The sequence below is a fragment of the Jaculus jaculus genome, chromosome 4 (assembly GCF_020740685.1).
Source record: "Jaculus jaculus isolate mJacJac1 chromosome 4, mJacJac1.mat.Y.cur, whole genome shotgun sequence".
Lineage (NCBI taxonomy): Eukaryota > Metazoa > Chordata > Mammalia > Rodentia > Dipodidae > Jaculus > Jaculus jaculus.
The window spans coordinates 9,613,803-9,637,546 of record NC_059105.1 but is presented as its reverse complement, the minus strand read 5'-3'; positions in this window follow the sequence as shown (position 1 = coordinate 9,637,546).

The window sequence follows — 23,744 nt, the reverse complement described above, 5'->3', positions numbered from 1 at the left end:
ATAATTTCAATAAATCAGTTATGAATAAATAAACACACAATTTCATAGTCATTGAGAAAAATAAGTTTCAATATAGTATGTATTTTATTATTGAAGAAAATATACAAATATTAATAAAATATTGTAGCCTAAAATGTATCTACCTGAGATAAAACTTTATTAAAGAAACAGAATTGAAATAAATAAGAGTTCAAAACAGAGAGTAGGTCCCATAATATTTCTCACTTTTAAAGCAAAGCATCTTTGCATATGTAATGATAGATGTGCCATAAAGTTTATAATTTATTGGATACATTAAGAGTGCTGGAATGAGTTGATGTTTTGTTCATACATCATTGTTTTGGCCTTTGATATGATATGACACTAAGAAACACACACTGGATTTAGTGAGAGTCATTTCTGGGTTTTGAAGCATTTCCATCACTCAACTGTAGACACAGCCATGGGCCAGGATCACCAGCTCCAGAACATGCTAATAGGGATCTCCAGCCCTTCATTTCCACACAAAACTAAGGACTATGGAAACATGTGCTTACCTAGCACTTCACAACATACACAGAAAAACAGAATCCAGTGGCACTATTTGGGAAGGCTGTGGAAGCTTTAGGAGGTGATGTCTTGCTGGACTTAGTAGATCACAGAGTCCTTAAGGTCACTCTTCCTAGTTGCCCTCTGCTTCCTGGCTCTGCTCTGATGTGATAATCATACCTTCTATGTCTTTCCCACTATAACTGACTGTATCCCCTAGAAACATAATCCAACTAAACTTTCCTTAAGTTGCTTCTGGTCAGGTATTTATTCACAGCAATGAGAAAGCAACTGACACAGAAAGTTGATACCACAAAGTGAGGCAACTGCTACATAAACCTGACCCTGTGGTTCATAAGCCTTTAGAAATGGTTAGTGAGAGGACTGTGGAAGGCTTTGGAACTTTGGGCTAGAGAACTCTAACAATTCTGTAAGCAGAGTTTACTGGGCCATTCTGGTAGGAGTTTAGAAAACCAGAATACTGATAGAAACACAAACAGTGAGGCCCAGCTTACAAGGAACAAGTACACTATTGGGAACTAGGTGGATCATATGTTCTGACAGATAGACTGGCTAAAATATGCCCATAACTTGAGCAATGTTGAACTTATAAGTAATGAGCTGTGCTTGCTTCAGCAGCACATATTCTGAAATTAGAATGATACAGAGAGGGTTTTCAAGGCCTCTTCAGGAGTAATGGACTAAAATGTCTTTGGAGAGGAGATTTCAAGGCAGAATAACATCAAATCTGTGGTATGGAGTCTGTTGATGGCTCTTATTCAACTTTATAATAAAAAAAGAACAAAAAGGAGAGAAAAAATAAAAATAAAAAGTGTGCCATTTGGCAAGGGAAGAAGCAAACTTGAAATTTTCCTTGAGAAGCATGCCAAGAAAGCTGTAATCATTAATAAGAAGCCTACTGCTCTGCTCTGGGAAAATAAGAAATGTGATTTGAGGGCAATGCCCCATTCATTGAAGGCATCTAGCTTGTGAAAGTGAAAATTATTTTCAAAGTATAAGTTGTGATGGGAAAATGCTGAAGGAATTCCCTTCATGTAGGAAGCAAATTTCCTATGGAAGTGTTTCCCCAAGGTTAGCAGAGGTGGCTCTACTGGTTGTCCAATGAGGCCAAGCTTCATACCAAGTTGGAAGCAGAACTTGACAAGATTGTCCATGTGATATCAGTTTAATGAACTGAGAAATACAAGATTGAGGGGGGTGGTCATGGTGTATTACAACATAGTTCCAGCAAGCTTCTCAGGCCAGATAATGTATGGCAGGCTCAAAGTCCATGCAAGGATGACCTGAGAAGCTATTGTATGAAGCTATGAAAATGAACCCTAAGTTTCATTGGAGAATCTATGATGTTGGAAATGCTAGGACTATTGACTATCTATCAAAAAAAGCTACAGTGTAGAGGGGGATCCCACTAAAGAAAGGCTGTAAGTGCCATAGGCAGCACAGGTAGAGTGACCAAGTTGTCCAAGTCTTTTGGAGCCGAGGCAATATCATCATGAGTATCAGATACTGAACATAGAGCTACAATGCTTGGATTTTGCCCACTGTGTCTTGCTTTTTTCTAATATTTCCTTGCTATATTCTCACTTCTCCCTTTTTGAAGTGAGAAAATTTTCCAGTACCATTGTATGTTGGAAGTAGGTAAATAAGTTGAAAGTAAGCCTTGTGTGTCAAATGAGATTTTGGACTTTACAATAGTGTTGGGATAGTTAAAGAGTGTGGGACCTTTGAAGTTGCATTGAATTAATTATGCATCATGAGATGACCACAAGCCTATGAAGTCCAGGAGCAGAATGTTGTAGTTTGAATATAAAATGCCCCTATAGGCTCATGTATTTAAACACTTGGTCTGCATCTGTTGGCACTGTTGGAAAGATCCTAGAAACTTTAGGAGGTGATGGCATGTTTGGACAAATGTATCGCTGGGCATGGATTTGATTCTTTATAGCTTGGCCCCACTTCTTGTTTTCCCTTTGCTTTCTTACCTCAGTGTGACAAGTTGGCTTCCCATTACTGTCACCATCCCTTCCCCTACCTGATGGAATGTATCCCTGGGAACTATAAGCTGAGTTAAACCCTTTCCTTCCCTAAGTTGCTTCTGGTCATGTATTTTGTCCCAGCAATAAGAAAGTAACTATATTGAAAAACAATATTAACTCCAACTTGAAGAAGTTGACAATGACAGAGTAAGGGGAAAAAAACCAAGAGCTATACTTATGTCTGGTAGTGAGACTTGCTGCAGCTGGGGTTTTCATAATACCATAGACACCATATTCAAAGGGGGAATTTGAAGAGCACATGATAAAGGCATTACTTACAAAGGTATGAGTGTGTTTAAAGAAATAGGCACAGTGTAAAATCTCAGGGCGCGAGGAGAGGATCAAGAGGTAACACAAGATTGATGGGCAAAGAAAAGAGTAGTGACTGGAACCCAAAATAGTGGCTGAAAGATAGTGTTGGAGAGATGGCTTAGTGTTTAAGGCATTTGTCTACAAAGCCTAAGGAGCCAGGTTTGATTCCCTAGCACCCACATAAGCCAGATACACAAGCAGGTGGAGTATGTATCTGGAGTTCATTTGCACTGGCATGCTCTCTCTTTCTCCATCTGCTTCTCTGTCTCTCACAAATAAAATAAATGAATAAATAAATAAATAAATAAAAGTATTATTAAAATATTTTCAAATGTTCTCACTTTCTGGTCCCCCAAGATCACTTGATTGACTGACCTGCTCTATATGTCCAATTCCACTTCTACTTAAAAAATAAAAAGAGTGGCCGAGACAAGGCATGCCTCTCAAGAACATTGCCATCTCAGAACAACCAGGACTTGAGAAAGCACAGGGTCATACTGTCATGTCACTCACCTCTCATGATCTGTTCTTTTGTCAAAGCCTTTTAAAAATCTGAAAGATGGAGAAAAAAAGGGAGCCCACTGAGAAAGCCCATAGGAGCCTCGGCAGACACGCAGCAGGATTCAAAGGGCAGAGCATGGATCAGCAGAACAGGAATTCTAAAAGAAACTATTTAGCCAAGACTTTTTAGTCCTATGTCTAGTCCAGTTTCTAAGAATGAAAGACTATATGCCACACATTAGTGGTAGATTATCAGAGAAATAGAGATCTCACTTTAGAAACACTTCCAGAAATAGAACCTCTTTGTCAAAAATACTTCAAGCATACTTATGTGGCATCTACAAAGCAATTAAAAAAAATTATTGAACTCTCACACAAAAGGCATGGGGAAGCAAGATTCCATTATTACTCTTCCCAGTTTTTCAGAAATTAAAGTGAAGCACAGAGAGGTTAAGTGAAATGCCAACTGAAGACAACAGCATTTCAATTTTCTCACTTTTTTTTAATTGTTTTTGTTCATTTTTATTTTATTTATTTGAGAGCAACAAGCAGATGAGAGAGAGAGAGAGAAAGAGAGAGAGGGGGAGAGGGAGAGGGAGAATAGGTGCGCCTGGGCCTCTAGCCACTGCAAAGGAACTCCAGACGCGTGCGCCCCCTTGTGCATCTGGCTAACGTGGGTCCTGGGGAATCGAGACTTGAACCGGGGTCCTTAGTCTTCACAGGCAAGCCCTTAACTGCTAAGCCACCTCTCCAGCACGATTTTCTCACTTCTATGTGTTGTGATTTTCATCTGTACATTGCTGCACCATTCCCAAGGGACAGAATTCTACATTTACTGGAAGTTCTCAGCCATTCAAATTTCACTAAGTACTTTATAAAGCAAATGCAATCAGAGGGCATTTTCCCCCATGTCAAGATCAGTCTCAGTGCCCAGCACTTTCATCATAGGACAGACAGCTAGAATCCACACATCCTCTGTGGGCTTTGCTAAAGATCTGGGTTAGATAGGGACTAAAGGGAGAGAGAATGACAGAACAGAGCACAGAGCAAAGCCTCTCTGAAAGTGTTTCCCCATCTTCTCTTCAAAGTTCTCTCCATTCTCCCTGTTACCTTTGTGTCTGAATAAGCCATAACTCTACTTAGTATGAAATCTGACTTCCAAGTGTTGCACACTCATGCACATCGTACCACAAGAAAACACAGCTGTGAATATTATGTAGCCCATTGGATGGCCTTTCTTCATTGTACCTTCTAAATTTCTTACTAGTATGTGTTTTGCAATCATGTAAATAGATTCATTCTTTAAATAAGTCCGGTAGATGATCACTGATTTTTAGCAGTGTGATAATTCCAGAGATTCCCTAAAATAGGTCTGGCATGATTGAAATGGAATAGTGATTCCTGCTATTTCTAGTAGGGACATTATGGTTGAGACAGTCTGAGGAGGTGTGGTGTTGGACACAGTAGAACATTGAAATGCTCCATGTCAGGATAACATGAAAAAGAGGAGACTGTGTTATACAGATCATGATACATTTTGATATGTTAACACCAAATATCAAACCTCTACTTGTGTACATCCAAGTGCAACTTTCAGATATCTTGTACTTAAGGCGTATGGCTATCTAGGGCCATGTTCTCTTAAAATCTACTTTGCTTTAAGATCTCTACTTATAGAAATCATCATGTTAAACTACAGGAACACATGATTATTCATTTTATTAGGACAGCATTATTCTGTTAGCTTACTTGGTAAAGAGATTGACTTTTAAGCATGAACACCTGCATTCAGTCCTCAGTGCCCACATAAAAATGCCAGGCATGGTGGGAGATGGAGACAGGAGGATCCCCATGGCGCCCTGACTAGCTGGTCTAGCCCAGTTGATTAGACCAACTGAGCCAATGAGATGTCCGTCCCACAAAGGTGGGTGACATGCTGATGAATGACACCTGAGGTTTCCCTGTCCTCCGTCCTCCACCACACGTGTGTGCGCACTTGCATATGTCCCTGCATGCATACGAACACGCATGCACACATGCATGCAGACCACATACATCAAAAATAAAAGTGTTCTGATTTTACTAGGTTTGAACCAATAGTAGAAATAGCTTTTTAAAATACAGGATCAACATGACAAACATCTTGGAATGGGGACTATCTACTCTGGACTACTCTGTAGGAAGTCAAGCATTCATGGAAAAGCCTACACAGATTTGGGTCAGAGTCTTCGATTAGTGATGGGCTTCATGTTAATTTATGAATGATGCATGTGTTTAGCTGAACACGCTGAAACCCTCAAGGGGCTAACCCATCACCACACTAGTAAGGAGTGACTAAAAAATCCACGCATGTTGGGTTGGAGGAATGGCTTAGCAGTTAAGGCACTTGCCCACAGAGCCAAAAGATCCAGGTTCGATTTCCCAGGACCCACATTAGTCAGATACACAGGGGGCGCACACATCTGGAGTTCATTTGCAGTGACTGGAGGCCCTGGTGCACCCATTCTCTCTCTTTCTCTCTCTCTGTCTCTCTCTCCCTCTCCCCCTCTTTCTCTGTCAAATAAATAAAAATAAAATATATTTCTTTAAATCCATGCATGTATAATGTGGTCTGGGTGTTTTTTTCACCTATAGGTATTTGCATTGTCAGGAACGCATGGTATTAAGCTGTTTAAGTGTCCATCATTTTGCCTTCAGTGAAAAATACTAAGGAACATAACAGGTGCTAAGAAATTAGAATTCCTCTAGTCTATAATTCTTGCTTTAAAGAAAATGACAAGGCTGGAGAGATTGCTCAGTGGTTAAAGCACTTGCCTGCAAAGGTAAATGTTCTGGGTTCTATTCCACAGTACCCACATAAATCCAGATACACAAAATAGTGCATGCATCTGGAGTTAATTTTCAGTGGCTAGAGGTCTTGTCATGCCCATTCTCTCTCTCTCTCTCTCTCTCTCTCTCTCTCTCTCTCTCTCTCTCTCTCTCCATACAAATAAATAAATAAGATACTTAAAAAAAATGAGAAAACTTGGGTTTAGTATGGTTTGGGGAACCTCATCCCATTCCCCTTCTTTGGTAACCAGAAGATCCAGAACACTGGCAAAATTAGATCCTTATCTGCTCCGATGAGGCCAGTGAGACTCCAGGCCAGGGTGACTTGAGGATGCAAGCTAGTTGTGACCATGCTCTTCCTTCCAGCGTCAGTGTTCTTGACAAACTTCCTGCTTCTGCAATCTTGGTGGCTGTCTAGGAGTTGTCCTCCTCCAAAACCCTCTTGACTAAACCTTTTGCTTGATTCTGGAAGCTACTCAGTATCTTTCCACTAAACACATTTCTTTCCAAGAGTGACTCCAGAGAAGGTTTCAGTGCTGAGTACCTCAAAGCTGAATGACCCAGGCAGGACAGGTCAACTGAGCTGCCTGGGACCCTCCCTTAGTCAGCCTGGGGAGCACAGCTGTGCCTCGTTCTCCAGAGAATGCATTCAACAATTTTTTTTGAAAGGCTTTATAGATCAACTTTTTTTTTTTAAATTTTTTATTTATTTATTTGAGAGCGACAGACACAGAGAGAAAGACAGATAGAGGGAAAGAGAGAATGGGCGCTCCAGGGCTTCCAGCCTCTGCAAATGAACTCTAGACGCGTGCGCCCCCTTGTGCATCTGGCTAACGTGGGACCTGGGGAAGCGAGCCTCGAACCGGGGTCCTTAGGCTTCACAGGCAAGCGCTTAACTGCTAAGCCATCTCTCCAGCCCTAGATCAACTTTTAACTGATCCTTTACTGTCCTTGCCTTAGGCTAATATCTTAACTGACTAGGTTGTCACCGAGGTAGCAGGTCAAGTTGACACTTCAGACTGAAAGGTTTCCATTCTGAACAGAAAATCTGACCCAATTAACCTCTGAGCTCTATCTCAACAGTTTTCTTTTTCTCTCAAAAACTATTTATCATATTTTTTCAAGTTTTATGATCTTTTCTTTAAGAACTTACCATCCAGCCATTCTTTTTTAATTGTCTAGAATCAGTGTTCCTGTACAGAACCATAGAATAATGCTTGATAAATATCTGTGGTTGCTTGATCTTTTTTATTATGAATATAAATTATATGTATATATACATATATATGTATATATATGTATATATATATGTGTATATATATATATATATTGTTGCAGTCCGGTTCGCATTGCTGGTAGAAATCACCCAACCAAGAGTAGCTTCTGGGAAAAAGAGGTTTATTTTGGCTTACAGGCTTGAGGGGAAGCTTCACGATGGCAGGGGAAAACGATGGCATGAGCAGAGGGTGGACATCACCCCCTGGCCAACATAAGATGGAACACAGCAACAGGAGGGTGTGCCAAACACTGGCAAGGGGAAACTGGCTTTAATACCCATAAGCCCGCCCCCAACAATACACTCCCTCCAGGAGGCATTAATTCCCAAATATCCATCAGCTGGGAACCTAGCATTCAGAACACCTAAGTTTATGGGGGACACCTGAATCAAACCACCACATTCCGCCCCTGGCCCCCATAAACTGATATCCATCCATGATGTAAAATACAATGCATTCAGTGTGACTTTAAAAGTCCCCATAGTTTTTTTTTTTTTATCAATCCCAATGATGTTCATACATCCCCATAGTCCAAGATCTTTTAACTGAGCCATAATACCAAAACATAACCTCAAAAAACCCATTATGGCACAGAATAAATATTCACACTGCAAAAGATGGCATTGGGCATAGCAAAGAAACATTCAACCAATACAAGATTTAAAACAACCAGGGCAAACATCAAACTCTGTAGCTTCAAGTCCAGCAACTCTAACCAGTGACAAATCTTCAAGTCCGATAATTCTAACCAGCAACAAGTCTCTGGCATTCCAATTCCGCCCCTCCAGCTAGGCTACTCAGAGTCCTGGGAAACTTCATCAGGGCCAGCAGCTCCTTGGCAGCCATCTCATGGTCCCGGCATCTCCACTGGGTCTCCACTGCAAGCCACGGTTCATCCTCATGGCCCCATGGGGTCTCTATGCAGGCAACCAGCAAACCTGCTTCACACTGCCCATGGTCATTTCCAAAACACAAGACCATGTTGCAAACTCAATGACCCTCTTTCCAGCATTTCTTATACTCCACGATACCAGGTAGGGTGCCAATTTGTTAATCCAGGGGTGAATTAAGCAGACTTTGAAGAATAGGATGCTCCTTGAGCACTCAGGCCCCTTCAAAAGAGTCGACATTCTTTCTGTTGCCCCAGCACAGGTCAGCTAGCCCAGTCTCAAAGGTTGTAATCTCTCAGTTGCAGCTGAACGGGCAACAGTTCACCCAAAGATTTTTCTTTCTGTGCCATATCCCTCTGCACACACCAGTTCATTTCTACGCAAAGCAACCCTGCACAACTTCTCAGGACATGGGCATAAGAGCAAGCTTCTCACACAAACTGCTAGCCCAGTCCAAGCAAAGCTCTTTCTCGCCCTAGTAAGCCAAACCTCACAGTCCATAGTTCTTACTGCCTTCAGGTCTTGTAGCTCAGACCAGAATAGTCCATCAAGCTGTACTTACAGCATGGTAAGGTATCTCTTAGGCCAGGGTTTCAACTCCTTCCACATTCCTCTTGAAAATCAGCTCCAAAAGGCTAAAGCCACACAGTCAGGTGTCTAACAGCAACCCCACTCCTCGGTACCACTTTACTGTTGCAGTCTGGTTCGCATTGCTGGTAGAAATCACCCAACCAAGAGTAGCTTCTGGGAAAAAGAGGTTTATTTTGGCTTACAGGCTCGAGGGGAAGTTTCACGATGGCAGGGGAAAACGATGGCATGAGCAGAGGGTGGACATCACCCCCTGGCCAACATAAGATGGAACACAGCAACAGGAGGGTGTGCCAAACACTGGCAAGGGGAAACTGGCTTTAATACCCATAAGCCTGCCCCCAACAATACACTCCCTTCAGGAGGCATTAATTCCCAAATATCCATCAGCTGGGAACCTAGCATTCAGAACACCTAAGTTTATGGGGGACACCTGAATCAAACCACCACATATACATACATATATATATATAAATATACATACATATATATATATATATAAATAAATAAATATATATATATATATATATATATATATATATATTTATTTATTTATATGCATTTTGGGCAATTCAAAAATAGATGAATGTTTACAACTGAGCTAGATGGTTGAGCTGGCATGTCACAAATTATATTAGATTTTGCCCTGAATCATGTCCAACCCACGTAGATCAGAGCATAAGGCCAAGGTGAATACAGTTGCTCTAAGAGAACGTCATGTACATTTTAGCAATATAAGGACTTTAATCCAACCACAGTGATTTGGGCATTATATTGCTTCCTCTCATTCGGTTTCTAATTGTCTTTCTGATCTAATTATGTTCATGGTGCCTGAGGCCATAAGCATGTCAAGGATGATTAGTTATATTCTAGGAAATAAAAGAAAGATTTTGAAATTACATGAGCTTGTCAATACTCAGAGTCTATAATGACCAATATTTTTATATGTAAAACAGTGATACTCCTCTATAATTCTTTGGGTTTTGTTGACTATAAGTGCAACCTGGACAAAACATAAGCTGTATTTTTCAAAAAAAATTGAAATTATGACATTTAAATAAAAAGATGTGTCCTCCTCTTTGTTTTTCCCAATGTCACCTTGTTTTAAACGGTGAAGTATTTATTCATTGTGTCATCTATTGCACATATTACTCATATAATGGACACTGAGTCAATGACAGCTTAGTGCCTTTAAATAGCATCATCATTGTGATTAAAAGTCAGCCCCTTGTCTAACAGGAAGTGAGGAGTATCAGACAAGCCAATGTTATCATACCAGGAACAAAGTATACCACAAGAAAACAAGTCATGATTTTCTCTGGGCTTAAAGAAGACAGAAATTATACTTGGAAGCTGGGCACAGTGGCACATGCCTTTCATCCTAGCCCTTGGTAAGCAGAAGTGGGAGGACTGCCATGAGTTCAAGGCCACCCTGAAACTAATTAGTAAATTACAAGTGTGCCTGGGCTAGAGTAAGCTCCTACCTCAAAAAAACCAAACGACAACAACAACAAAAAAAAAGTAAGAGAGAAATTATACTTGGGAAATGATTTAAGCATCCTTGTCATTAAAGTCAGAATAAATTACTTGGCTGTAATAAATTAAGAACAACAAATAACTTACCAAAGCAAAGATTTCCATCACCTGCTCATCTTGTATGCACTGTGGGTTGATAAGGAGCTATATTCCCCATCACCATTCAACGTGACAAAGTTTCCACCATCATTTACTTGGATGTTGGCTTTCAGAGACTTTAATGTAGGGGACACAGACGGAACATGGAGTCTTCTTCATTCAATTCAAAAGGGATGTGTGTCACATCCGCTTGTGTCTAACTGTCAGGAAGTTGTCAGGTGGTCCCGCTTAACTGTAGGGACATGGGAAAGTGTAGCATTTTTATGTATCCAAGAAAGAGAAAAGGACTGGATACTAGAGTACTAGTGGTTGTTTTCAAAACTAAAATATTTTTTCTGAAGGGAACTGGGGACATTTAATGTGGTTCTTGAAGAGAGAATGGAAATTTGAGTATCTTGAGAGAGGAAACAGTGTGTGCACAAGCAAAGAATGTAGCACAGGCTGGAGGGAATAGTTAGGAAATCATAAATAGCCAACTTTCCTTATGACATGAGATGAAAAGGCAGAAGATGATGCCAAAGATGGGAATGGATCAATAGGCTCAGAAATACCACATGCGGTGTGATATCTAGAGGGCAGCACGGGTACCAAGTTTTGTTGGCAGTGGAGTCATCATTGGGTGAATGTCTTACTGAGGCTTTCTTTTACCTCTATGCGGGGTGAAATAGACTGAGAAGAGATGAGAGACTGAGAAAACATCTGGAAGACATTGTGGCAGATGACTCACAATGTAAGAATCCCCAAGCAATAAAAAACAAAGGGAGATTGGAGTGAGACATCAGAGGTAGCATCTCCATGGGTGAACCAGGAAGGGTTGCCAGAAGGAGAGATGCAGGGGCCGGAATTTGGTGGAGAAACTGGAAAACAAGGAAGAAAACTGTTATCTGGCAAGTCAAGTGTTGAAAAACACAAGCCACCTCTTGGGGAAAGCAGCAAGATCACTTAGTGGTTAAGAGTTAATGCTTGCCTGCAAAGTTTAATGAACCAACTTCGATTGTCCACTACCCGAGGAAAGCCAGATGCACAAAGCGGTGCATGCATCTGGAGTTAATTCTCTCTGTGTGTCCCTCTTCTCTCTCTGCTTGCAAATAAACAAAAAAGAATCTTGTTTAAAAAGTTAAAAAAAATTTAATGAGAGAGAGAGAGAATTGGTGCACCAGAGCCTCCAGCCAGTGCGCTGGAGCTCCAGACACACGCGCCCTGTGTGCATGTGTCCCCTTGCACACTTGTGTCACGCTGTGAGTCTGGCTTATGTGGGACCTGGAGAGTCGCACATGGGTCCCAAGGCTTTGCAGGCAAGTGCCGTAACCTCTAAGCCATCTTTCCAGCCCAATAAATAAATCTTTTAAAAAATATTAGGCTAAATGAAATAACCATGATATAGAAAAGATGGAGCTAATATCTGCTTTCCAGGGAGACACAGGCACCTCTAATTGCCCAACTCGGGAGACAGAAACAGAAGCAAATCTTGGGTGTGCTGGCTAGCTAGTCTAGCCTAATCAGTGAACTCCAGGTTCAATGACAGACCCTGCCTCAAAAATAATAAGGTGGAGAAAAGACAGAAGACACATCTGAATGTTACATTCAGGCACACACACACACACACACACACATATGGTCATGCATATATACATACATGCACACAAATCACAAGCATTTAACAAAATTTGTTGAGGTCTAAATTAGTGAATATTCTCCATTTTTCCTAACTTCTGGATCCAGGAATCACTTAAACATCACCATTCATTTCCACCAGGGATTCTTTGCAAAGAAATCAGATAGTGCATGACCATTGCTTCTTGCTCTTTGTTGTCAAAAGCCCAGGTTTATGGAGCAAATCCTACTCCCTGTATCAGAGGAAGAACAAATAGAGGAATTAAGTGCTTATGAGGCCAAGGGGAGAACTAGAAGAACGATGGTGATCCCGGGTTTGGGAGAGCTTGTAGGCTTTTGGATCCTGCAGAGTTGGGACCCTAGAGCTGCGATCAGTCAGCATGTTAAGTCGATGCCAGGGACTGCTTGAGGAAGTAGGTCCTAGAGTTGATAAATTACTTTGCTTCGAGTATGGGTCTAACCAGCAATGCAGCTTAACCAGTGAGACTTCTGATCTGAAAGAGAAGCATTCACATGTATCTAGAGCTGACCAAAGTAAGATGACTTCAGACATTTCCAAATGATTTTAAAATTTGCTATATGGGCTGGAGAGATGGCTTAGCGGTTAAGTGCTTGCCTGTGAAGCCTAAGGACCCCGGTTCGAGGCTCGGTTCCCCAGGTCCCACGTTAGCCAGATGCACAAGGGGGTGCACGCGTCTGGAGTTCGTTTGCAGAGGCTGGAAGCCCTGGCGCGCCCATTCTCTCTCTCTCCCTCTATCTGTCTTTCTCTCTGTCTGTCACTCTCAAATAAATAAATAAAAATTTTTTAAAAAATTGCTATATGACAGTAATGATTGGGGTTGGATATCCTAAAATGCCTGGCTCCTGATAGTAACCTTTAGGTTGCTTGAAAGTTCTAGAAATATGAATAATTTCTTTTACTCATGGGTTTTTAGTACATAATCTATACTCCCAACATAGACATAGACACAGGTAAACTGACTTCTTTGTTTTTAGCAGGACATGCTTTTTATAAGCTAGATAAATGCTCTGTTGCTGAGCCTAATTCCTAACCTTGTGTGTTGCATTCTTTAATTTATAAGGAACATCCAAATGAAATAAACTATCTTATAAAAAAACTAACAGTAAAGATTACAGAGTATTGGTTCAATGCCTGGAGAAAAGTCCAAATAAGCAATGTAGGTGTATTCAAGGAGGCAAAATCAAATGTATTGATAAAAACAGAAATATGTATATGTATAGTAGCTAAAATTTTTGAAGGATAAGTTCCATGAAATTTTAAAATTAATTCCATTGTCATAAAATAACCTCTTTATAATTTCAATTCCTTCAAATATATTGATAAATATTTTATTGATTATATTGGTGAAAGGCTATCTCTTTGGTCGATAGATGATAATATTACTTAATCATCTATGTTTACATACCATTACTTCCCTCCTTTTTTTCACTTTGTTTCTTCCTTCTTCCTCTCCTCATTATTTTCCTTTGTGTAATAAATAATTATAACAATAACCTAGAGATGAGTACTAAAGTTGGTATAGAGGCAGAATTTAATTTAATTTGTCCATCTTTGCTTCATGTACACATATATATGTCATGCTCTTTGTTTATAGTTACAAAACCTTAACATTTTAAGCCTGAAGAATTAACCCCCTTTATCATTATGAAATATTCCTCTTTATTTCTGCTTATGCTATTTATTATAGCCCTTCCAGTCTTCTCTTTCTATTTACTTGGTACACGTCTTTCTAACCATTTATTTATCCTATCTATGTCTTTGTATTTGAAGACTATCTCATGTGTATAGTATATAGTTGAATCTTGAACTTTTAAAAAATAATTCTGAAACCATTTAAATCATATTTCTGTAGCTGCTGATGTGATTTTACCCAAATGTTCTTATTTGAGTTTTCTTTTTCAGTAATCACTTCTGGTTTTGTTCCCCTTCCCCCTTTCCTGACTTATTTTGTGTTTCCTGAATTTTCATTTTGTTTTTTACTGCTATTAGCATGTAGTAATTATACATGATAAAGGGCTTCATTACAGTATTATTGTACATGTATATGATTTTTTAAATCATATTTATTTTCCCATTGCCCTCTCTTATACCCAACTCATGTTTTAAATACATGCTTTAAATGTACTTAAAATGCATCTTTTGGACTTGAACTGAATTTGCATTTAAAATATATTTCATACATCTAAAACTTTATGTTTAATGTTTATAATAATATAATCAAAGCAATATTCTTGCTGGTATTTACTATTAGTATCTTTGACAACATCAAATGCCCTTTCAAGCTATATAGCTTCAGAAATGGGAATAATTTATAGGGTGCCAAGGAAAAAAACAGAAGTGATAATGGGCTCGAACTGATGCCAAGGCAAACAAAGGAGCAGACATGATCTGGCCTCAAGAAGAGAGAGCTCAGACAGGGCTCGTTCTTAAATGGATGAAGTATTGTCATGTGGTGACCAGATGTATCCACAGCTTTACTCCAAAGGAAGAAAAGCATTAACTCTGACATGTGGATTTAGGGGCTTCCAGGCAGACGGGAGTCCACTAATTTTTAATGTACGATGGCGATTCACTTCAAAGTTTTTTTTTTCTTTTTTGTTTATTTTTATTTATTTGAGAGCAACAGACAGAGAGAGAGAGAGAGAGAGAGGAGAGTGGGCACGCCAGGGTTTCTAGCCACTGCAAACTAACTCCAGACGCATGCGCCCCCTTGTGCATCTGGCTAATGTGGGTCCTGGGGAATCTAGCCTCGAACCTGGGTCCTTAGGCTTCACAGGCAAGCCCTTAACCGCTAAGCCATCTCTCCAGCCCCCCTTTTTTATGAGGTAGGGTCTTGCTCTAGCCAAGGCTGACCTGGAATTCACTATGTAGTCTCAGGTTGACCTCAAACTCACAGTGATATTTCGACCTTGGCCTCCCAAGTGCTGGTATAAAAAAAGGGTGCAACGATGTCTGGCTTCAGTACCTTTCTTCTTTCTTTCTTTTTATTATTAGATATGGACATATTTTGTATATACGCATCACCTGTTGGTACCATCCTTTACCTCCTCCCTGCCCCTTTTCTGAAGAGGCCTTCCTCATTGAGGATACAGGTCAACCCCATGGGGATTGTGGGTCATGCATTATGGGGGCAGCAGTCAGTTATGGGCAGAGGCAGTGTCTGTGCAAAATGTCCCAACTTGTGGCTCTAACAATCTTTCCGCCCCCTCTTCTGCAAAATTCCCTGAGCTATAAACCATTTTAATTCTCTCTAAATTAACAATGGTTATTCCATTTGACTGGTGATGACTTCACTCTCCATTGGAAAATCTGCTTCTCTTTTTCAGATGGGAATTGGACTTGAGGAGATAAAAGACCCAGTACTCCACCCTGGCCCCAGCTGAAACCACAGAGGAATTTGGAAAATGAGCAAGAATGCTGCTCTCTTAGTTAAGCTGATATCAGCACAAGGGTGAGGGAGAAAGATACTGAGGACACTCAACACCTACCAAACCAGAGATCTAGATGCTCCTAAGTGCCCATCACTGAAGGAGACTTAAAATGTGTTCAGTATATTTTATTAAATTTAATTTTTATTTATTTATTTGAAAGCAAAGATGACAGAGAGAAAGAGAATGGGCATACAATGGCCCATAGCTAATGCAAGTAAACTCCACATGCATGCACCACGTTGTGCATCTACCTCAGAATCTTGAAGAAGCATCCTCTGTTCTTGATATCTGTTGCCTCCTCTTATCCCTAAAGGAAGCCCCACAATCATTCAGACATTGGTCACCTTTAGTCAAGTATATATTACTTACATACAGAGAAAATGCTAATGTGAAATTGGTAAAACACTCAATTTCCAAATCAAATGCAAAAGCTCTTCTCCCTCCTTGATAGGCTTAAGACAAAAAGTACAAATTCATACTAATCCTCAGGAACAGAGTCACAGAGCTAGCAACAAAAAGTACTATGTTCAGCTAAATTAGAATTTCAGATAACTAGTGGATTATTTTAGGTTGTCTTGTTGATTAATTGGATAAAACATCTTCCATCACCTTTTCAGTTGTCATTAACATACACAATCTTATTTTTATGAACACAGTTGACATTGCCTCTTGAGGTTCATGTGCATGCATGTATATATATAATCAGAGCTGAACATATATGTATCGACAGTACAAAACCAAGTCAATCCTTCAGGTGACTGAAACTCTAGATGAAAAACCCAAAGTATAAGCTTCCTAGCTGAAATGGTGAGCTTCTAGAACTATTGAGAAATAATGCAAAGATTTTTCTCTAAAACACTAAATTCTCTAGTGGATCTTTATTTGCAGTACATAATTGGAATATTTGTTATGTGGAATTTTTTGGAAAGTGACAAATTTTCATTAACATACACTTTAGTGTGTAAACACAAACCCTTTATGATCCACATTAAACACAAGTAATAATAGTCTTAAATGATTTCTTAAAAATCATGTAAATAATGCATGTTATTGGATGGTACTTATGTCTGAGTTAAAATTAAAAGAATTAATATCATTTATCTCTATTCCATAGCTGGAAAACTACTATCAATGACACCATTTATTGAGACAGGGTCTTACTGTGTACCATAGACTGGCCTTGAACTAGAATACTCCTGCGCATCCTCATGAGTCCTGGAATCACAGGTATGCTTCCCCATACACAGCCACTGAGGAGTCCTTTTTAATTTCTCTTCTTATAGTTCCTGCCATCAGCACCCATTTGGTGCTCCTTAGTTTGACCCTCTCAAGAAATGTGTGATGCTGGTGTTATCATAGCCTGTAGTAAAGACAAAACAGAGACATAGATGTTTCACTCATTTATTCAGTCCTTCCCTGTCAGGATTGAAATTAGAGCTTTTTCATTTCCAGGCTCTTTTCCAGGAAATTCTGGCTTAACCCAAGTAATAAACCAAGAGCCAAATCTGGAAGCATTGTCTTCAGTTTCTGAATGCAGAGGCCACCCCCGCCCCACCCTCTGCACCAAGGATGAGTACTACCTGACTTCGGGGAAACCACACTGGGAGACTTGATGTTTTCTCAAAGAATCTCAGAGCACAGGATTCAGATGAAGTTTCACCCTGGAGACTATAGTGCTGGTGTTTTCAAAATTCAGTTCAATTGTATGCTGAATGAGAACAGAAAGTGACTGTCTAAAAGGGAACATGAGACCCAGAGAGAGAAGAGCCTGAGTCAAGGTCTCAGGATAGATCACAGCGAGAAGATTCTGGAACCGCTTCTCCTCTTTCCCCCTGCAGAAGCCTACCACTCCAAAAGTCAGACTGTAACTAGATAAACACTTATGAGTTCTCCTAGGAACCTCAGCTAAAATTCTTCCAGTGTGTTTTAAATCAAGGTTGTGCATTGTAATGGTTGAGATAAAGGAAAATCCCTAGATAAGGTACAACCAGGCCCTGCTCATTGACCAGGCCTCATTGGACAGCCTCAGAAATACTGCATGCAGGACTACAAGAATTGCTCAGCGGTTAAGGTGCTTGTCTGCAAATACAAAGGGCCCAGATTTGATAGCCCAGGGCCCACATAAGGTGGTGCATGCGCTGGAAATGGTTTGCAGCAGCTGGAGGCCCTGAAATGCCATTCTCTCTGTCTCTCTTGCTTTTACTCTCTCTCAAATAAATATATAATTTTTAAAATTACTGCATATAACCAGCCCTCTTCCTCAGGGATACTTACTATTGTTGCTTATTGTATATTTGGTGGGCTATTTGGATACTTTTGATAACTGAAACGCTGCACTGCCTTCCAAAGTTTTCTCTGGAATGAGCGGAGAGGCCCTGTCAATTGACAGCATCAGAAATGAGGCCCTGTGTGGTAGTATACGCCTTTAGTCACAGCCTCTGGGAGGCAGAGGTAGGAGAATCACTGTGATTTTTGAGGCCATCCTGGGACTACAGAGTGAGTTCCAGGTCAGCCCAGGATAGAGTGAGACCTTACCTCAAAAACAAAAACTAACAAAACAGCCCTAAGGATAAAACCCCTAAGAAATGAGAGTCCCATCTCTTTGGGCTATACTGTTTATGGGTCACCCTTCCTCCTGAAGCATAACCCTTTTGTGAGTCCAGTCACAATCCTTTATGACCCCTCCTCCGAGATTAGTCTCTTTAGAGACAAAGGAATCCCAGTTTTTCTCCATCAGCCCTGTGATTCTGTCTGAAGATATTGTTACCAGTAGAATCTCCCTGGGAATCAGCAGGTGTGTGTGTGGGGGGTGCCACTAGGTGAAAAGTGGTTCAGCCCATTGCTACATTTTCTGGCATTCCTTCTTCTCTTAGAGCTTGTTTCCACAATTCTACATTGCTGTGGAAGCTCTCTTTTCAGATTTATTTATTTTTATCTATTTATTTGCAAGGGGAAAGAGAGAGAGAGACTCTTGCCACTGCAAACAAATTCCAGATGCGTGTGCCACTTTATGCAGCTGGCTTTACATGGGCACTGGGGAATGTAACCCAGGCCATCAGGCTTTGCAAACAAGTGTCTCAAGTGCCTGGACCATCTCTTCAGCTCCTGTGGTGCTGTTTGAATGTACTATCTGCTCTTAGTAGGAGAACCCATCTGAATCATCTAGTTCACATTTCTCTGGAAACATATTTCTCAATATAGGAGACTTCAACGAAGTGTAGGAACCACAGGAAGAACTGTGGGCCCAGTCAGCTTCAAACCTACTGGGGTTTCCAATGGAGAAAACAATGAATTTCTGGTCTAGGGTAAAGTTCTAGGTCTCAGAGGATGAGTTGCACTATAGACCTAACCTAGAAAGTAACAGTGGTGACTATAAGGTTTCATGCTTTCTTTTCTGTTCCTAGTAGAGAAATAAAACCTCAGTAATATGTTGGAGCACACTACAATGACTTTTTCTTAAATCTTATTTATGACTTGAGGTCATGAGCAATTGATGTTTTCTCTGAAAAGGAGTTGAGTATCTTTATTGAATCATATATTATAGCCATCCTAGGAAAAATCTATTTGTTAATTCATTGAAGTTGATTTCTTTAAATTATAAAAAAAGTCAAGACTCCTTCCCTTAAATACACTGTTCAAGACCCCCTTGTTTTTTTAACTATTTTTAAGACACAGTAGTTGTATTCTTTATGTGACATTATGGTAATTCGATGAATGTGTTAAATATGTAATCAAACCAAGATAATAAACACTTACATTTATTCAAACATGTATCATTTTATGCATTGGGATTTTGTACTCTTCTAGACATTGTGAAATACATGATAAATTATTCTAACTGATAGTTTCTTTCCTGTGCTGAAGAAGAATGAGGAGTGTCTTCTTCACCACACACTCAGCTCATGCAAATCCCAAATATATTCCATGTTGGGCCGAATACTTGTACTTTCATATATTATTCTGCCCAGCTCTCCCAGCTTTATGTTATGTTTTATTTTTCTTTCCCAAATAAAAGTGATCTTTGGACTCAGTGTTATAAGTATAGCTATATGGTTGTATCAATATTATACTTATATGAAGGGCATTGAGTACTTCCAAAAATGTTTTTCAGCATGGCACACAGTGCCCCTATCAAGATCCCTGAAATAAATGCTTGCATATTCTTAATACAAAAAATAAAGGCTTTAAGAAAATAAATAAATAAATAGTAAAAACATTCTCATAAAATGTTCTCAGCTTATCACTTCCATGATAACAAAATAAAGTTAAAAATGTAATATTGACTCATATATGAGATAAGCTAAGATGGTCTTTATTTGTTTTCATATCTTGTGCTAAGATCATGGCTTTAATAACTTTCTGGCTGAATCTCAGAGAAGAGAACTGACACATTTTCAGCCCAAGCAAATTTCTGAAAGTATATTTTATTCTTCCCTCTCTGGATTTTAATTTTCCTCTTTGCCTTTGTCAATAGGAAAGATTGTCAATAATTTCCTTAGATCTTATAAACAAAAGATGGGAAATTTTCTTACCTCTGGTACAGTGTGAGGAAGTTATAATATGACACAGTACACATTTTATGGAATTTCTTTTAGGATATAATATACATTTCCCTGATAGCCTCAATATCTAACTCCCCTGCTGTAAAGCACTATCACAAATGCTACAGTGATTTGACTATTTTTTTCAGATTAAACTCATATTTCATTGCTTTTCTTGTATTAAATAAAGCTATCATTTACTAGGATTGCACTTCTTAAGAGCAGGAAGTTCTGTCTGAGTAATTAATGGTGTATCCTATATTTAGAATTGGCAAGTCCAATAGTAGCCTTAGTAAATATATGTTAAATGCACACACAAAAAAGAAAAACAACAAAAAAGAACTATACACTATTATAGACTGCATGGATTTCAGAGGTCTTGATGGTTAAACTCCACTAAATAAATCAGTGAAATTGTTGAGGTACAGACTTCCAGGTCACATCCATGGCAGAGATGGAAGAAGGATGCAGAAACATCTAAAACATCCCTTTGCTTCCTTATCTTACAATTACAAAGCTCAGTATGGTCCCAAAGAGACTAAAACTAAGATATTTATTACCTAAGTACCACTCCAATGAGAGAGTATACAGGCAGCTTTCACCATCAATGCTGTCAGTGCTTGTAGAGAAAAACTTCAACTTCAACCAAAGTTCTCCCTTCCCTGGATGGTCTTACCCCTGTGTTTGACAATGGAACAGTCTTTGGACTGTCCTGTCTGGTTGACCAGCACTTGAATCCAGCTTCATAATTCTTGCTTTTTCTGCCTCCTAAGAAAATAATTGCCCTCAAACTTTCTCAATGCTTATTTCTTATTTCCCTTGTTTAACTCTGTCTCTTTCTCAAAACAATGAAAGAGTTGAAATTTCTTTACAGTGACCTTCACACCTCGTGTCTCTCTAAAATCTTAAGTCGCCCAACATGCAACCAGGTGGCCCACCACCCTATTATGTACTTCACATTGCAGTTCAAGTCTGATCACACCCACCCACTAATTCTAAGAAACTCTGACCTTCCAGTTGCATGACTTTTTCTAGGGAGTCGGTTTCTGTTCACCCCAGATTGGAAGGACAATAGAAGTAGGGTACTGATAGACCAATGACAGGACATCCAAGTCCAGCTTGGTGAACTGGTGAGTTTACTGGGGTCACTCACCAGAGCACAGGTACTGGTTCACTTACAGAGCCAGGAGTGGGTATCAGCGAAGCCTCCCCAGCACTGGCGATAACTTGTAAAAGCTGTTATCACTGGAGTCCCGTGTGCAATGGTGCCAGCAATGAAAAGACTGAAGAGTCTCTTCTTCCCCACAGTTGTTTACTGTTACATAATTTAGGGAGAATGCCTCAGGAGTTTTTTAAGTTTCAGGATCCTCTAGAGTCTTGTGAGTCTAACGAGCCGGGTGACACTTATGGTCCCCCTCCATCTTCCAGAGAATTTTCCACCTGAGGAGGAAACAGAAACATTCTCCATTACTGTAACAACCCAATAAAGCCCTCATATTCCAAATTCCATTTCTTACAACTTTGTTAATGACATAAGAATAATCCACAAATAGGCCATTCTGAAGGTGTTTACCCAGACTCCTTTGCTGAAATTCTAACCCTGTTCCACCCACTGGACGGTGATGACGACAGAAAGTGGGACCCTTGGGGGTGGGTGACAAGACACGAGGGTAAGCCCATCGTCAATGGGGTAATGTTACATGCGAACCCACAGAGTGTCTTCCTCTTTCCACCGTGTCAGAACACAGCAAGCAATCAGCTGTCTAGGAATCTAAGAGCCCCTGAATCTGCCCATCCTTTCATCAAGGACTTCCAGGCAGTAGAGCGTAAGAGATGGCTGGATGTAGTTCATTAGTCACCCATTTTGTAGTATTCTGTTTAGCAGCCCAGACAGGATAATCCAATACATTAACTTCTGACATGTCAGCTATCCCACTGTTGTGTGAAATTTGCTTCCTGGGGAGATGTGCATCTCTGAGCCCCAGACTCAGAGGACAGACCAAAGCACAAATTGTATCCAAACCAGTTTTAGAGTTTATTGGAGTTGCTTCCAGAGCAGGGGTCACGGGCTGCCGACAGAAGCACGGGATGTCTCAACGGAAGCTTGTCACATGGAAAAGCCCACCCAGCGAAGGCCATGGCTCACTGCATCTCAGAAGCACATTGCACAAGCTGCAGGTTGCAGACTCCAGCACACGTAGGACTTGCAGGCAAGGCAGGTGAAGAGTAGACATGACTTTCAGGAAGCGAGGCAGGGCAGATGGGAGAGCCTCGCGGGGCTTGCAGAAGACTCTGCTGGCCAGTGCCCGCCCTGCTCAACTGTTTACCCTTCACATAAACTTGTGGGATGTGGGGAGGGGAATCTTCTAAGATTTTAGCTCCCTCATATTTGGTTTTCCTGAATCTCCTGAACCACCCTCCTCCCCTCAGGAGGGAGTGTTTCAGTTGGGAGGAACTTTCTATGTAACACCTACTAAGTCATTGAAGTGGGCTCTGCATTCTCCTGTGTGGATTCAATGTCCTTTGCTCTACCCAGCCCTAGTCTCAAGTGCTGACACAATACTGATTGAGCATCTGCTGCATTCCATCAAAAAGCCCATGGTAAATACCTTTCATGTTTCCGAGATAGTATAATACCCTTCATTGGGATGACGACATGTAGATGAAAAAGGATCTAGATCACTGGGGATCATAGAAGTAAAATCACAAATCTAGGCTGGTAAAATGGCTGGCAAGTGGTAAACTGAGTCAGGACAGTGAATTTGGATCTTGCTGAATAGCCAGGGCTTCTTTTATGGCCATAAAAGAGGAATGAGCAGCTAAGGTGCTCTTACAGGATCTTTAACTAAGGGAGGATAATTCTGGAAGGCAGAGTATATCTTGCAGACTTGTACATATGAGTTTGCATATGAAATTGGGCAAATTTTGCAATTTCTCCATCTTTACTTTCTGTTGCAGTTACTTTCTTGTTGCTAGGACAAAGCACCCGAACAAAAGAAGCTGATGGAAGGAGAGTGTTTGTTTGGGTTTACAGTCTTGAAGGGAAGCTTCATGATGGCATGGGACAGCGTGGCATGAGCAGAGGGTAGACATCTCTTCTGCCATAGCAGGTAGGAAACAGTAGCAGGAGAGTGAACTGATTAACACTGGCAAGTGAGAGGTTAATAATCCTCAAGGCCCACCCCTGAGAAACATACCTCCTCCAGCAAGGTCTCACCTCCCAAAATTCCACCAGCTGGGAAACAAGCATTCAGAACACACAGTTTAGGGGGGACGTCTGATTCAAACAACCACCCTCCCCCTTAACTATAAAATATGGGCTGTAAAGTCTCTGCCAAAACTGTGTCAAGAAAGTTAGAGTTGATGGGCTGGAGAGATGGCTTAGCGGTTAAACGCTTGCCTGTGAAGCCTAAGGACCCGGTTCAAGGCTCGGTTCCCCAGGTCCCACGTTAGCCAGATGCACAAGGGGGCGCACGCGTCTGGAGTTCGTTTGCAGAGGCTGGAAGCCCTGGCGTGCCC